The sequence below is a fragment of the Bidens hawaiensis genome, unplaced genomic scaffold (genome assembly GCF_021521415.1).
Source record: "Bidens hawaiensis isolate Kalapana, Puna unplaced genomic scaffold, B.hawaiensis_p1.1 tig00008861_1, whole genome shotgun sequence".
Taxonomy (NCBI): Eukaryota; Viridiplantae; Streptophyta; class Magnoliopsida; order Asterales; family Asteraceae; genus Bidens; species Bidens hawaiensis.
Genome location: NW_027491640.1, coordinates 156,302 through 169,344, shown reverse-complemented (window position 1 = coordinate 169,344; position 13,043 = coordinate 156,302). Strand labels below are relative to the sequence as shown.

The 13,043-nt window shown below is 36.0% G+C and overlaps 1 pseudogene; it reads left to right on the top strand.

The window, feature by feature from the left end:
- Positions 1–9,441: 9,441 nt before the first annotated feature.
- Positions 9,442–11,843, top strand: LOC143530215 (protein FAR1-RELATED SEQUENCE 5-like; annotated as a pseudogene).
- Positions 11,844–13,043: the final 1,200 nt, after the last annotated feature.

Genomic DNA, 13,043 nt, shown 5'->3' with positions numbered 1-13,043 from the left:
TGGCAAGCGCCTAAATCTCCGAAAGAAATCCGCCAATTCTTAGGCTTAGCTGGATACTATCGTCGATTTATAGAGAACTTTTCCAGCATCGCCCAACCTTTAACCCTCCTGACTCAAAAGGATCGGAAATATGAATGGGGTGAAGAGCAGGAAACGGCGTTTCAAACGCTAAAACAAAGATTGTGCCAAGCGTCAATCTTAAGTCTCCCCGACGGAGACGATGGATTTGTTGTATATTGTGACGCATCCCGTAAAGGGTTAGGGTGCGTGTTAATGCAAAATAAAAAGGTCATAGCCTATGCGTCTCGACAGTTAAAAGTTCATGAGAAAAACTACACTACCCATGACTTGGAACTGGGAGCAGTCATCTTTGCACTTAAAATCTGGAGACACTATCTCTACGGTACAAAGTGCACCATATTCACTGATCATAAAAGTTTGCAACACATATTCGATCAGAAAGAACTGAATATGAGGCAACGAAGATGGGTCGAGTTGCTGAGTGACTATGACTGTGACATACGATATCACCCCGGCAAGGCTAACGTTGTAGCCGATGCCTTGAGTAGAAAGGATCGAGTCAAGCCACTACGTGTGCGAGCGTTGGGGATGATAGTCCAGTCGAACCTTTCAGATTTAATTCGAGTCGCTCAACGCGAGGCGTTGAAAGAGGGCCAATTGGTTAAAGAAGGACTTTACGGGAATGAGAAGAATTTCGAACAGCGTGTGGACGAAATTCTTTATTTCAAAAATCGGATGTGGATCCCGACCCTCCATGACCTTCGTGATTTGATCATGGATGAAGCACATAAATCGAAATATTCCATACATCCGGGATCAGATAAAATGTACAAGGATGTGAAAGAATTTTACTGGTGGCCAGGTATGAAAAAGGATATAGCCACATACGTCGGCAAGTGTACGACGTGTGCGAGAGTTAAGGCGGAACACCAGAAACCTTCGGGAATGTTGCAACAGCCGGAAATTCCCGAATGGAAGTGGGAGCAGATCACAATGGATTTTGTGACACATCTCCCCAAGACACTCCGAGGTCATGATGCGATTTGGGTAATCGTGGATCGATTAACCAAATCGGCACATTTTATTCCAATTAGGAATACTTTTAACACTGAGAGACTTGCGCAAATTTATATAAATGAAATAGTGTCTCGTCATGGCATCCCCATCTCGATCATCTCCGATAGGGATAGCCATTTCACCTCCAAACTTTGGCAAGCTGTCCAAGAAGCATTGGGAACACGTATTGACCTAAGCACAGCTTACCACCCTCAGACCGATGGTCAGTCTGAAAGGACCATTCAAACTTTGGAGGATTTGCTTCGTGCCTGCGTACTGGACTTTAAGGGAAATTGGGATCAACATCTCCCACTCGTTGAATTTTCCTATAATAACAGTTATCATAGCAGTATAAAGGCAGCACCTTATGAAGCATTGTATGGGCGAAAGTGCCGATCACCACTTTGCTGGTCTGAAGTGGGAGACCCGCAGATCATTAGATCGGATCTGGTCCAGGAGACGACCAGCAAGATTCTTGAAATTAAGAATAACCTAAAAGCCGCGCGGGACCGGCAGAAGAGTTATGCCGATACCCGTCGAAAACCGTTGTCATTTGAGAAGGGTGAAAAAGTATATTTGAAAGTATCACCCTGGAAAGGAGTGGTCAGGTTTGGAAAGGCGGGGAAGTTGGCCCCTAGATACATTGGACCATTCAACATTACTGCAAAGATCGGTCCGGTAGCTTACCGACTAGAACTGCCTGAGGAACTAAGTGCAGTTCATAACGTGTTTCATGTGTCGAATTTGAAAAGATGTCTGGCGGATGAGACATCGGTGTTACCCTTAGAGGGTGTTCAAATAAGTGGTAGGCTCAACTTCGTAGAGGAGCCCATCGAAATAGTAGACGGTAAGATCAAGCAACTTAGACACAATAAGATCTCGTTGGTCAAAGTTAGATGGAATTCGCAACGAGGCCCAGAATTTACTTGGGAACGAAAGGATGAATTTCGGAAGAAATACCCCCACCTATTTCCTCAAAAGGAAGTAGTTGACGCATAAAATTTCGAGGACGAAATTTTTATAACGGGGGGAGAATGTAACGATTCCGGCAACTCCAGGTATACCCTAGCCGGAATATACTATTTACGTGTTATTTAATATTGATTATATGAGTTATAGCACATTGATACGAATATATATGGTTCACAGTATGAATCATACTCAATTATATAGTGAATCATGTTAGAATTACAATTAATCATTGATCGGTTATTGAAACCCGAACGAATCGGGAATTACATTATAGACGAAGTATATAATGTTTAGTGATATTTACGAGGTATTAATGCTTCGGGATAAGTAAATTATAGCACAGAAAAAGGATTTCGATTTAATGGTACGTCGGTACGCTAAACGAAACCTTTATCACCAAACCAAGCAAGAGACGATCAATCAAGCCGAAAAAGATGCGTAATTATTAATAATACGATGTTTTAATGTCATGGGTTAAGTTTTTAAAGTTTTTAAATCAGTTTTATATAAATTTTATTTTAACCCGAAAAACAACCATTTTAGGCCCGTTTCAAGCCGAATTACGAGTTTAAACGAGAAACGAACTGAACCAGATTATCCACAACATTATCCGGATTACACAATCCAAATGTGTGGACAATATTTGAGATGTGGGCCCCCCCCCCACACCCCCTCTTTGGCCGGCCATTATACACCCACACACACATTCATTTCTTTTTTTTTTCTAACTTAACACAATCAAAACTCTCTCAATCTCTCAAATCCTTTCAACATTCATTCAAAATCCTTGATTTCTAACAAGACTTTGAAGGTATAAACATGGTTTTTATGCTTAAATCTTGATTCTAATTCTACAATATTGAGAAAAGGAGGTTTCCATGTGAAAGACGGGTGAAAACCCGAGATAAAACCGATTCTCGTATGATCAAGGGATGTATACAAGTTATACAAAGGATCTTGATCCAAGAAATGAGTTAAAAGTGTTTAGAATAAAATTTTACGGTTAAAATCTTGTTAAAATGAGTTTCCAAGTGAAAGATGGGTGAAAAACCGAGATGGAACCGACTCTTGCATGATCAAGAGATGTATACATGTTATACAAGGGATCTTGGTCCAAGAAATGAGTAAAAAGAGTCGGGAATGGATTTCTACGGTTAAAACCTTTGTTTTTACTTAAAAACCGACACTTTGAAAGAAATGGTTTGGTTATTGGTGTAACTTGCTTGGTGTAGTGATATTGTGCTTGTAAGTGTTGTATCTAGCGGCTAGCAAAGGCTAGAAACCGAGATCCTTGCGATCTAAAGCTAGAAAACACAAAATAGTTCGGTTTTCGTGTATTATGAAAAAATGGACAGATTTACGTGTGCTTAGAGTCGGGTCACGAAATTTCACAGAGATGATCTACACATGAAAATATGAGATCTGTGAATTTTTGGTAATTTTTGGATAAAAGATGAATATTTGGTGAATTTAATGCTCGGTTTTGGCCAAAAATAGTGAAAAATAGCAAAACATGATGAAAAATTCCGGAAAATTTAAGATAAGCTTTTTATAACATATAAAAGTCACCCACAAAATTTGAGCTCAGTTGGAAAAGTCTAAGTAGGCTTTTCGGTGAAACGAGTTCTAGGGCTTTCTAGCTCGGTTTTGGGTGAAAATGGCTTGAAAAATAAGTTTTAAATTCTGGAAAAAATTCCAGGGAGTTATGAGGATGATAAAGATCATCCCAGAAAAATTTGGGATTTTTCTAAAGTGTTTTGGTATTTTTGATATATTTAGTGTTTTAACAAGATTTAAAAATAGATAAATAAATGTAAATGTAGGAAAATAAATCTGGGAAAATTCCAGAAACTTATGAGGATGATAAAGATCATCCCAGAAAAATTTGGGATTTTTCTAAAGTGTTTTGGTATTTTTGATATATTTAGTGTTTTAACAAGATTTAAAAATAGATAAATAAATGTAAATGTAGGAAAATAAATCTGGGAAAATTCCAGAAACTTATGAGGATGATAAAGATCATCCCAGAAAAATTTGGGATTTTTCTAAAGTGTTTTGGTATTTTTGATATATTTAGTGTTTTAACAAGATTTAAAAATAGATAAATAAATGTAAATGTAGGAAAATAAATCTGGGAAAATTCCAGAAAGTTATGAGGATGATAAAGATCATCCCAGAAAAACTTGGGATTTTTCTAAAGTGTTTTGGTATTTTTGATATATTTAGTGTTTTAATAAGATTTAAAAATAGATAAATAAATATAAATATAAGAAAATAAATCTGGAAAATTTTTACAAAATTCCTTTCTGTCAAATTAAGTTTTGTGCAAAATTTCAAGACCCGAGACTAATCGGGTAATTATTTGTGCTAAAAAGAACATAAAAACAAGTTTTTAAAGCTTAAAACGTGTAAACCGGCAAAGTTCGCATAAGCGAGCTGACTGGTACATGAAAACTCTAAAAGTAGACTATTTCATAAATCTAAGTAAATTAAGTAAAAATAAATCATCCGAAAATAATTCGGATGATTTGGGTAATTTTACCCGATTTTACCGTTTCCGGCACCGAAATACCGGAAACGGGCCCACGGCCAAACGGGGTGTCAAACCGAGCTATAATTTCATCACCTTAACTAAATTGACTGTCAAACTCTAAGCAATGTCAATCTGAGTCCTTAGAAGTGTCACGGGGTTAACATTGTCCCCGAATCGAGTACAGTACTGGGTTAACAATGTTCCCAGATGTACCGATTGATATGTATTTAAGTTATGGGAATTATATAGTAACGACTAGATATTATATTACAGATCCAGGCACGTAGCTGTTCCTTATATTACTCACCAACTCACAACAAGGTGAGTTTTCACGAGCCCCTTTTAATGAATTGTTTTAATTATAATTTCCCGGGGCGGAAAACATGTCTTATTTAAAGTATTTAAGTACATACCGATCGTATGGAAATACTTGTACATTTATATATATATGGGCTGATGCATAGAATATATAAAATGTTTATAATGTGTTATTGTTCTGGGGTAACATAGTTCCCAGGGGTTATTATTGTTCTGGGGTAACATAGTTCCCAGGGGTATTTATTGTTCTGGGGTAACATAGTTCCCAGGGGTATTTATTGTTCTGGGGTAACATAGTTCCCAGGGGTTATTATTGTTCTGGGGTAACATAGTTCCCAGGGGTTATTGTTGTTCTGGGGTAACATAGTTCCCAGGGGTTATTATTATTCTGGGGTAACCTAGTTCCCAGGGGTTGTTATTGTTCTGGGGTAACATAGTTCCCAGGGGTATTTATTATTCTGGGGTAACATAGTTCCCAGGGGTTGTTATTGTTCTGGGGTAACATAGTTCCCAGGGGTATTTATTGTTCTGGGGTAACATAGTTCCCAGAAAGTTATTGGAAATGTTTTGGGGTAACAAAGTTCCCAGCATGATTATATTGTTAATAAATGATTATTAAAATGATTTGTCAGTGTTTATTTAAATTAGTGAAACTCACCAACTATTCGTAGTTGACCCGTTTTCTTTACATGTTTTCTAGGTATGCCCAAGTTGGATTGATTGATGTTTGCTTAACTATCTGTGCTACCTGTTGGAAGCTTGCTGCTCTTTGTTTTGTAACGAATTTATTAATGTCTTATCGGTAAAATATGTGTGTAACACCTAGACAGTAATGAAACTCGCAACAATGTAATATGTTATAAATTAATGTAGTGGTATTTTCTTTATAAGCAATGCTGTTGATATCAGATGTGTCTGTTGCATCCCGTGTACGTTTCCGCTGCGGTTACGGGGTGTTACAACGCGACACCCTCAACCCTAGATTTCAAAAAACACGCGATGGCAAATTTGTAAATTGTCTCAAATCATTTACATCCTAATTAACCGTTGCATCGATTCAACCAGCGTCACCGGCGTCATTTGCAGACACACATTTCAGTTGATTTAACCTAATTGCGGACGTTCCATATTTTGTTCATATGATCGAATCGATGATCAAATTGACAGCTGATTGATAATTGTTTGATGATTACGAGATTATATGAAGTGATTTAAGTGTTCAATTTCTTGTTACAGGTGTATAATTTTATATATGAACTTATGAACGCTTAAAGGTGTTCGTTTAAAGGTCTGAACGTATAAGTGTTTCTGTACTTTTTTGTTAGATTAGAAGTTCTAAACTTCTTTGAACGTATTAGAACGTTTAAAGACGCTCATTTTTTGTCAGAACGTTTAAAGATGTTCTTTTTTTGTCAGAATTTCTTTGAACGTATTAGAACGTTTAAAGATGTTCAGTTTTGTTTCAGATGGTTTAAAGATGTTCTTTTTTAGTCAGAACTTATTTGAACGTATTAGAACGTTTAAAGATGTTCAGTTTGTTTCATAACGTTTAAACGTAATATTTGAACCCTAATCAGAGCTCGATTGAGTGCATTGTTTCTGCAATTCCGTAATCGATTGATGAATCTAAATACTTCTACACATCAATTCGATTGATTAAATCATCATTTTTTGATCAATTTTGAAGATTTCTTGATGTTCAACGACGTTCGATTTTGATTTGGTTTTTGACTTTAGAGATTTCATACTTTAAGCTGTGATTAGAGTTTAGAAATTGGATTAGACTGAGCGACGAGTTCCGAATTTGGATCAGTGTCAATTTGTAATTGGCGAATTTTGATCGCGAACTACTGTTGGGTTATTTACGAAATTGCAACGGCGTGTTTTATAATCTAACGCTCTGGAAGGTCGCGTACGTAATGTACGATAAGCCATTATTGTACGTTAACCCACCATATATATATATATAGGGAATGTATAAGAATAAAACCTATTCCAGTTGAGAAAACCCTGGAAACTCAAATGAGTGGTTATGGTGTTGTCATGTGTTCACTGGATATATTTAATTGTTTTTAAGTAGAAGGGTATTTTAGTCTTTTTGTGTTCCGTTCTTTAATATTTTTAATCTTGTCAAATAACCGATTGTTGAGGTGCTTTCATATATGTTAACATCATCAGAAAATTTCAAATTGATTCCTTCCAGGTTACCGGTTTTCAAGTATGTCTCCCAAAGCAAAGCGATTCTTAGATTTTTCAGCCTTTTCTCCTTCAAAGAGACAACATCAACTAACAGCATTCGATTCTTTAGATTTTAATCATTCCAGTGTTGACTCCGTCGTGTGCGTTGATGTTTTTCCTATTATTCATCAAGTGAATCCAACACCTGGCGTACCTGGAGCTGTTGACGTTGTTTCAGTTGTTCATCAAGTTAATCCAGCACCTAGCGTACCTGTAGCTGTTGACGTTGCTCCAGTTGTTCATCAAGTTAATCCGGTCGCCGCAGTCAACCATCTCGATGTTTATCAAGTTGCTGATGAAGTTACAGCTTCGGTTATATCTAGTTCTCCAATTCCTGATCCCCAAGAAATTTGTTTTTGTTTTTTTTTGTGATGATTATCACTCTTATCCAAGTTTGATGGGTGGTGATGAATGCTTATTCTGGCAGTGTGCTTTAGTCTTAGTACCTTATAACCTTTTTGGTCATTACACTCCTAATATAAAGATTTTATGGGTGAGGAATGCTTGTTTGTGTTAGTCTTTTCTCAAATGAAAGTTTTAATCTGGTGCTTGTTTTCTAGTTGTGTGTGTGTTTTTCTTTCTATTTTTATGTATTCCCCTATCTGTGTGTCACATTTTTCTAGTATGGTCTTTATATGTTGTATGACATTTATATTATGATAACTTGATAACTCATGTTTTTATTAAGTATGTTTTGACTTGTCCTTCAAGGGACTTCAAATGATAACATATGTCTTCTACCTGATAACATATGTTTTAGCACGATTATTAACATATGACTTTTTTGTATATTGTTTTATGTTTTTTTCTCGTTATGGTAAATTGTGGTTTAATGTAAAACCAGGTTACCAAATAATAAAACAGACCAAACTTTGAGTCGAGTTACATCATTAAACTTAAATAAACATTAGACTATTCTTCTACATAATTAAACAAACGTACATAATTCAACCTACACTAAACAAACGGTAAACCTAAAATAAAAATACAACATAATTAAATATTAGACAGCCTATTTTCTCCCCAACTGTAGTAGTCCCATGACTCGTTAGAATCACTAACATAGTAAAAGGGGTTAGGTTCAGACTCGTAACCATCTGGTTCTGGTTTTGGAGGTGGAGGATAGTGTAATGGTGGTTCGTATTCCGCCCTGGGATCTGTTCCGTACCCTTCCGCCCAATCAGGTACAATTTGTGTGGGTCGAAGAGTAAGAGGAGGTGGAGGTGGAGGGTGGTCGTCTTCATGTGGGTTCCCGTGTACTTGTGGCTGATTGTTAACCCCACCATTCGGTTCAACTTGCACGATTCCAGTATCTACTTGCTGGTTAGCCGTGTCAACCACATTGTTAGTAGGGTTTAGTGCAAAAATCCTTTTGTTTTCAATAACATCCTCTGGAGGTGTACTTGGGGCGGGATACATTTTTTGTATATGTTTTTGTGGTGTGGTAGAGTAAAAGGTATTACTTTAAATCTGAATGGGATGTTGGTGTGAGTTTGGTTGATGACACCTGTTATTTATTTCTACAAACACTTTTGATTGAAGTCCCCCTTTGTACCCTACCCCATTTATTTTAATTTATTTTTTTTATAGTTGGAAGATCTTTTTTATATTTTCTTGTACTTTCTTATCTTGTCATACTTCTCCCCCCTATATTATGTTTATTTTTTCTTATATAAACACAATTTTAAGACTCACCTTTAATGTTAGCCACCTTCCTTCACCCACTCTTCCTTTATTGCGATGGATGTCCCAGCCGGCTACAATGATGATATCACATTAACTACTCCAAGCAGTCAAGTTTTTAGCATACCTTTTGATCAGTCTACTTCAAATAATTTCCTGAACCACTTAGTTAGTCCCACCAGTTAAGGTAGTGTTTCATTAAGTCATATTAATGTTGTTAAGTCTAGTTTGTAGTACGCTAATCCAGGGACCTCTAATCCATTTGTTTTATAAATGTTTTTGTTTTAAGGGCTCCAGGTGGTTTCCATTTGTTTTAATGTTTTTATTCCCATGCTTTTATAACTTAAAATCCTTTATTTTTGAAGCATTATTTTTTCATATGTCTACTATATTTAAATGATTTTTTTTATTTTTTAGAGAATGTCTTTAGCAACCAAACATCCTTAGGCCAAAATGATGTGGTATCTCCCGTTTCCATAGAACCAACAATTCTTCAAGAAGAGGATGCCTATTATGTTTATTATTCTCCTAATGGTTCGAAGTTTTGGCGTCCAAAGATTGATAACAATTTAAAACATGTTGAAGGCATTATTTTTAAATCATGGGAAGATGTTGTTACTATGTATTATAAGTACGCTAAAGAATCTGGTTTTTCGGTCAGCAAAGGCCACACTAAGATATGGAAAGGGGTCGTTACACACAAGTATTTGAGGTGTAATAAGTACGGTACCCCCCCCCCCCCCCAAAGCAAACGTTCTTTTGATTCCTTGTCTGAACCGTCAATGTATGTCAGGCAGAAGACATTTACCGTAACTGATTGCAAGGCTCACATAGGTGTTTCATTTTGTCGTGAAACTTGTAACTTTATTTTGTCTAAGTTTGTAGAAGATCACAATCATTGTCTTGTTGACACTTTTAACCGTGACTTGACTAAGATATCTAGAAAGCTTTCATTCTCAACCAAAAAATTTATCCACCAGACTAAGATATATAGAGTTGGTCCTACTGTTTCTCATCGTTTACTTGTCTCAATAAAGGGTGGCCATCATAACGTTAGAGGTACACCTATTGATTTCAAGAACTTTTATAATGGAATGAGGATTTTCATAGGTGATAGGGATTCACAGTTAGTTATTGACCGGTTGAAAGATCATTATGAGTGTTGCCCCGAATTCTTTTTTGATTTTTACAGTTGAAAATGGCAAGTTAAGATCTATCTTTTGGGCTGATGAGATATCCAAATTGAATTACAAAGCTTTTGGTCACGTTTTGGCTTTTGATGCCACCTATTAGACTAATAGGTTAGTCATTTGATTTCAGGTTTTGTTTTTTCACTTATCTTATTTACCTTTATCAATAAAACATATGTTTTAAGTGTTTTTTCACTTTACTTTTCCATGTACAAAATGATATTTGTTCCTTTTACTGGTGTAGATCACCACAAAAAATGGGTTACTTTTGGAGCTGCCTTGATCAGTAGTGAGACTATCGACTCTTACAAATGGTTGCTTCAATCCTTTCTTAATTGTCATGGCCAACAACCCAAGCTAGTTTTAAGTGATCAGGATCCTTCTATGCGGCAAGCAGTAGTCCAGTTATTTTTTTAGTCAAGTCATAGGTTTTGCATGTGGCACATAATGAAGAAATTGTCGGACAAGGTATTTTCTGAGTCACGTCATAGGCTTCGCATCTGTGTTTTGTTTTTTTGATATGTTTTTGTTTCTTTTTACATTAGGTATCTGGTGATGTTATTGAGAATACCAATGTTGGTTCTAGAATACATCGTTTGGTTTGGAATATGTTTATCACCCCTGATACATTTGAGTCCAGATGGCACTATCTTATTGAGAAGTTTGGTTTACAAGACAACGAGTGGTTGAATGATATGTTTGAGATCCGTGATCGTTGGGTTCCTGCTTATTTTTGAGAGATCCATTTTTGTTGTTTGATGAAGACTACATCTCGTTGTGAAAGCTCTAATGCAACATTTAAAGTCAACTCAACTAGCGCTAACACTCTTGTCCAATTTATGCGATGTATGGAGTCTAGACTAGACAGTCAACGTTAATCTCAAAGAAGTTGTGAGTACAAGACTTCATCTGTTTCATTTAAAAGTACTACTAGTGAAGAAATAGAGAGACATGCATTTGAGTTGTACACTCAAGCCATCTTTAATGAAGTTAGAAGGGAGATAATGAAAGGGAAGTATTGTTGTTATGTTACACATACTGAATCCGTTGATTCTCATTTTTTATATTCCGTGACTCACTTGGACAAAAGGAAGGACATAACCAACATTTTCTGGTACGTTAAGGATCAAGTTTCGTCACTTTAACATAATTATTGTTTTTAACATATGTTATACGTTTACCTAAAAACATATGTTATAAGTGAAGTCTACGTTAACATATGTTATGGTCATACATTTTATTTTATCGTACAGGTTAACTTTGATCTTGCTGACAACTCGGCCTCTTTTTCTTGTATGGGATTTACTCGTATTGGTTTTTTATGCCGCCATGTGTTTTGTGTTTATAGAATTAAAAAAGTTGACAAGATCCCGTTGAAGTATGTAAGTGATATGTGGAAACGAGATGTTCTACCTAGAAGTGTTTTCCCAATTTCAAATCATTTTAGTGTGGATTCCAATCCTCAAAGTGTTTTACGTTTTGAGATTTTGGAGATGGTAAGTCAGTGTGTTGACATGTTGAGGGCTGACTCTGAAGGTCTAAACTCTTTTGCTATGAAGATAAAAGAGTTAAAGTCTTTGTTCTTTGAAAAAAGTATTAGAAATGTGAATGCCGTATATGATAACGAATCTGTTTTTGAAGAAATTATTGGGAATGTCAATGAAGGTGATGATTTTATTAAGAATCCGGATGTTGTTCGCACAAAAGGATGTGGCAAGGTTCGTCGAGTGATGGGTGACTCGGAGAAAATTTTCGAGAAGGCAGGTAAAGTCGCAAGGTTATGTCGTACTTGTGGTGAGTATGTTCATCATGATTTCGTAATTGTCCTTTAAATCCCAAGAACAAGAAGAAAAATTCTTTGGCAGAGCCAGAAAGCAGCGACAATGTTTAGGTTTGTTCATGGTGGGGTTAATAAATAAATTTCATAGGAAGGCATGTTTAGTTTTTGATTCTTATTTTGTTATAATATTTTAGCATGCTCTTTCCTAATTACTACCTAAGGATCATGTATGACATTTGCAAGTTTGTTTAATGGTTATCCCGTTTAATTTTTTTTGTTTTTTGCAACTTCCTTTTTTTTTACTTTTTCTTTTTTAATAAATTTCTTAAAAAAGGAAGGACATAACCAACATTTGGGACTTAACAACCAACCATTTGCCCTTTGGACTTAAATTTACCACCATATTTATTAACATATCAAATCTTCATCTAACCTCCCTCACCTTTTTTCATTATATAAAGGATAAGGAGATAGTTAAACTCTTGTTTTCTTCAACATCCCTTTTTCCAATTTTTATCATGTCTGCACCTCGACGTAGATTAGTTCCTCTTTCTAAGATTAAAATAGAGTCATCTTCCAGAATGCACTATAAACCTGTGGTCAAAAGAGAGAACCTACCTTCCTTCAAAATTCACCCAAATTTCTTTGAACCTAAAGTTGAAGATTTTAAGTACAAAACCCCGAAGGTTGAGAGGCCCAAAGTTGAGCAAAGTTGCATAAGAAATTTAAGTCCCTGCGGTCAACATCATGATGACGAATGGATGTTTTACTATAATTTTTACAATCCCCTCCCTAACATCACCACTCTTTTTCCATACCCAACCCCATCTTTTGACTTCTGTCACTGTTGCAAACGTTCTACTTTGTTCGTTAGTTTTGTGACCCCATCAGTTTAGATGTTCACTTTCTGAAAGTATGTACTCTTTGTTATGTTGTTTAAGGGATGTTTTTAGTTTTTATTTATGCTAAATGTATCTGGGAACGGGATCCCATGTTGTATCTACCACCCTTAATGTATTAGGTGGTTTTTTAAGTGTTTTCCCAATGTATGTGTACTATGGTTAGATTTTATTTTCTTGGAATTAAATGTACTAGTTCACGTGACTTTGTGTTTGGTTGCTACTTATTTTTACTATATTGGGAATTGTGTCAATGACCCATAGTTCACGTGACAGTTGTTTCCCCTCATGTCCTCCCATAGTCCACGTGACAGTTGTACTAGTTCAAGGACCCATTAATTGTCGTACAACTT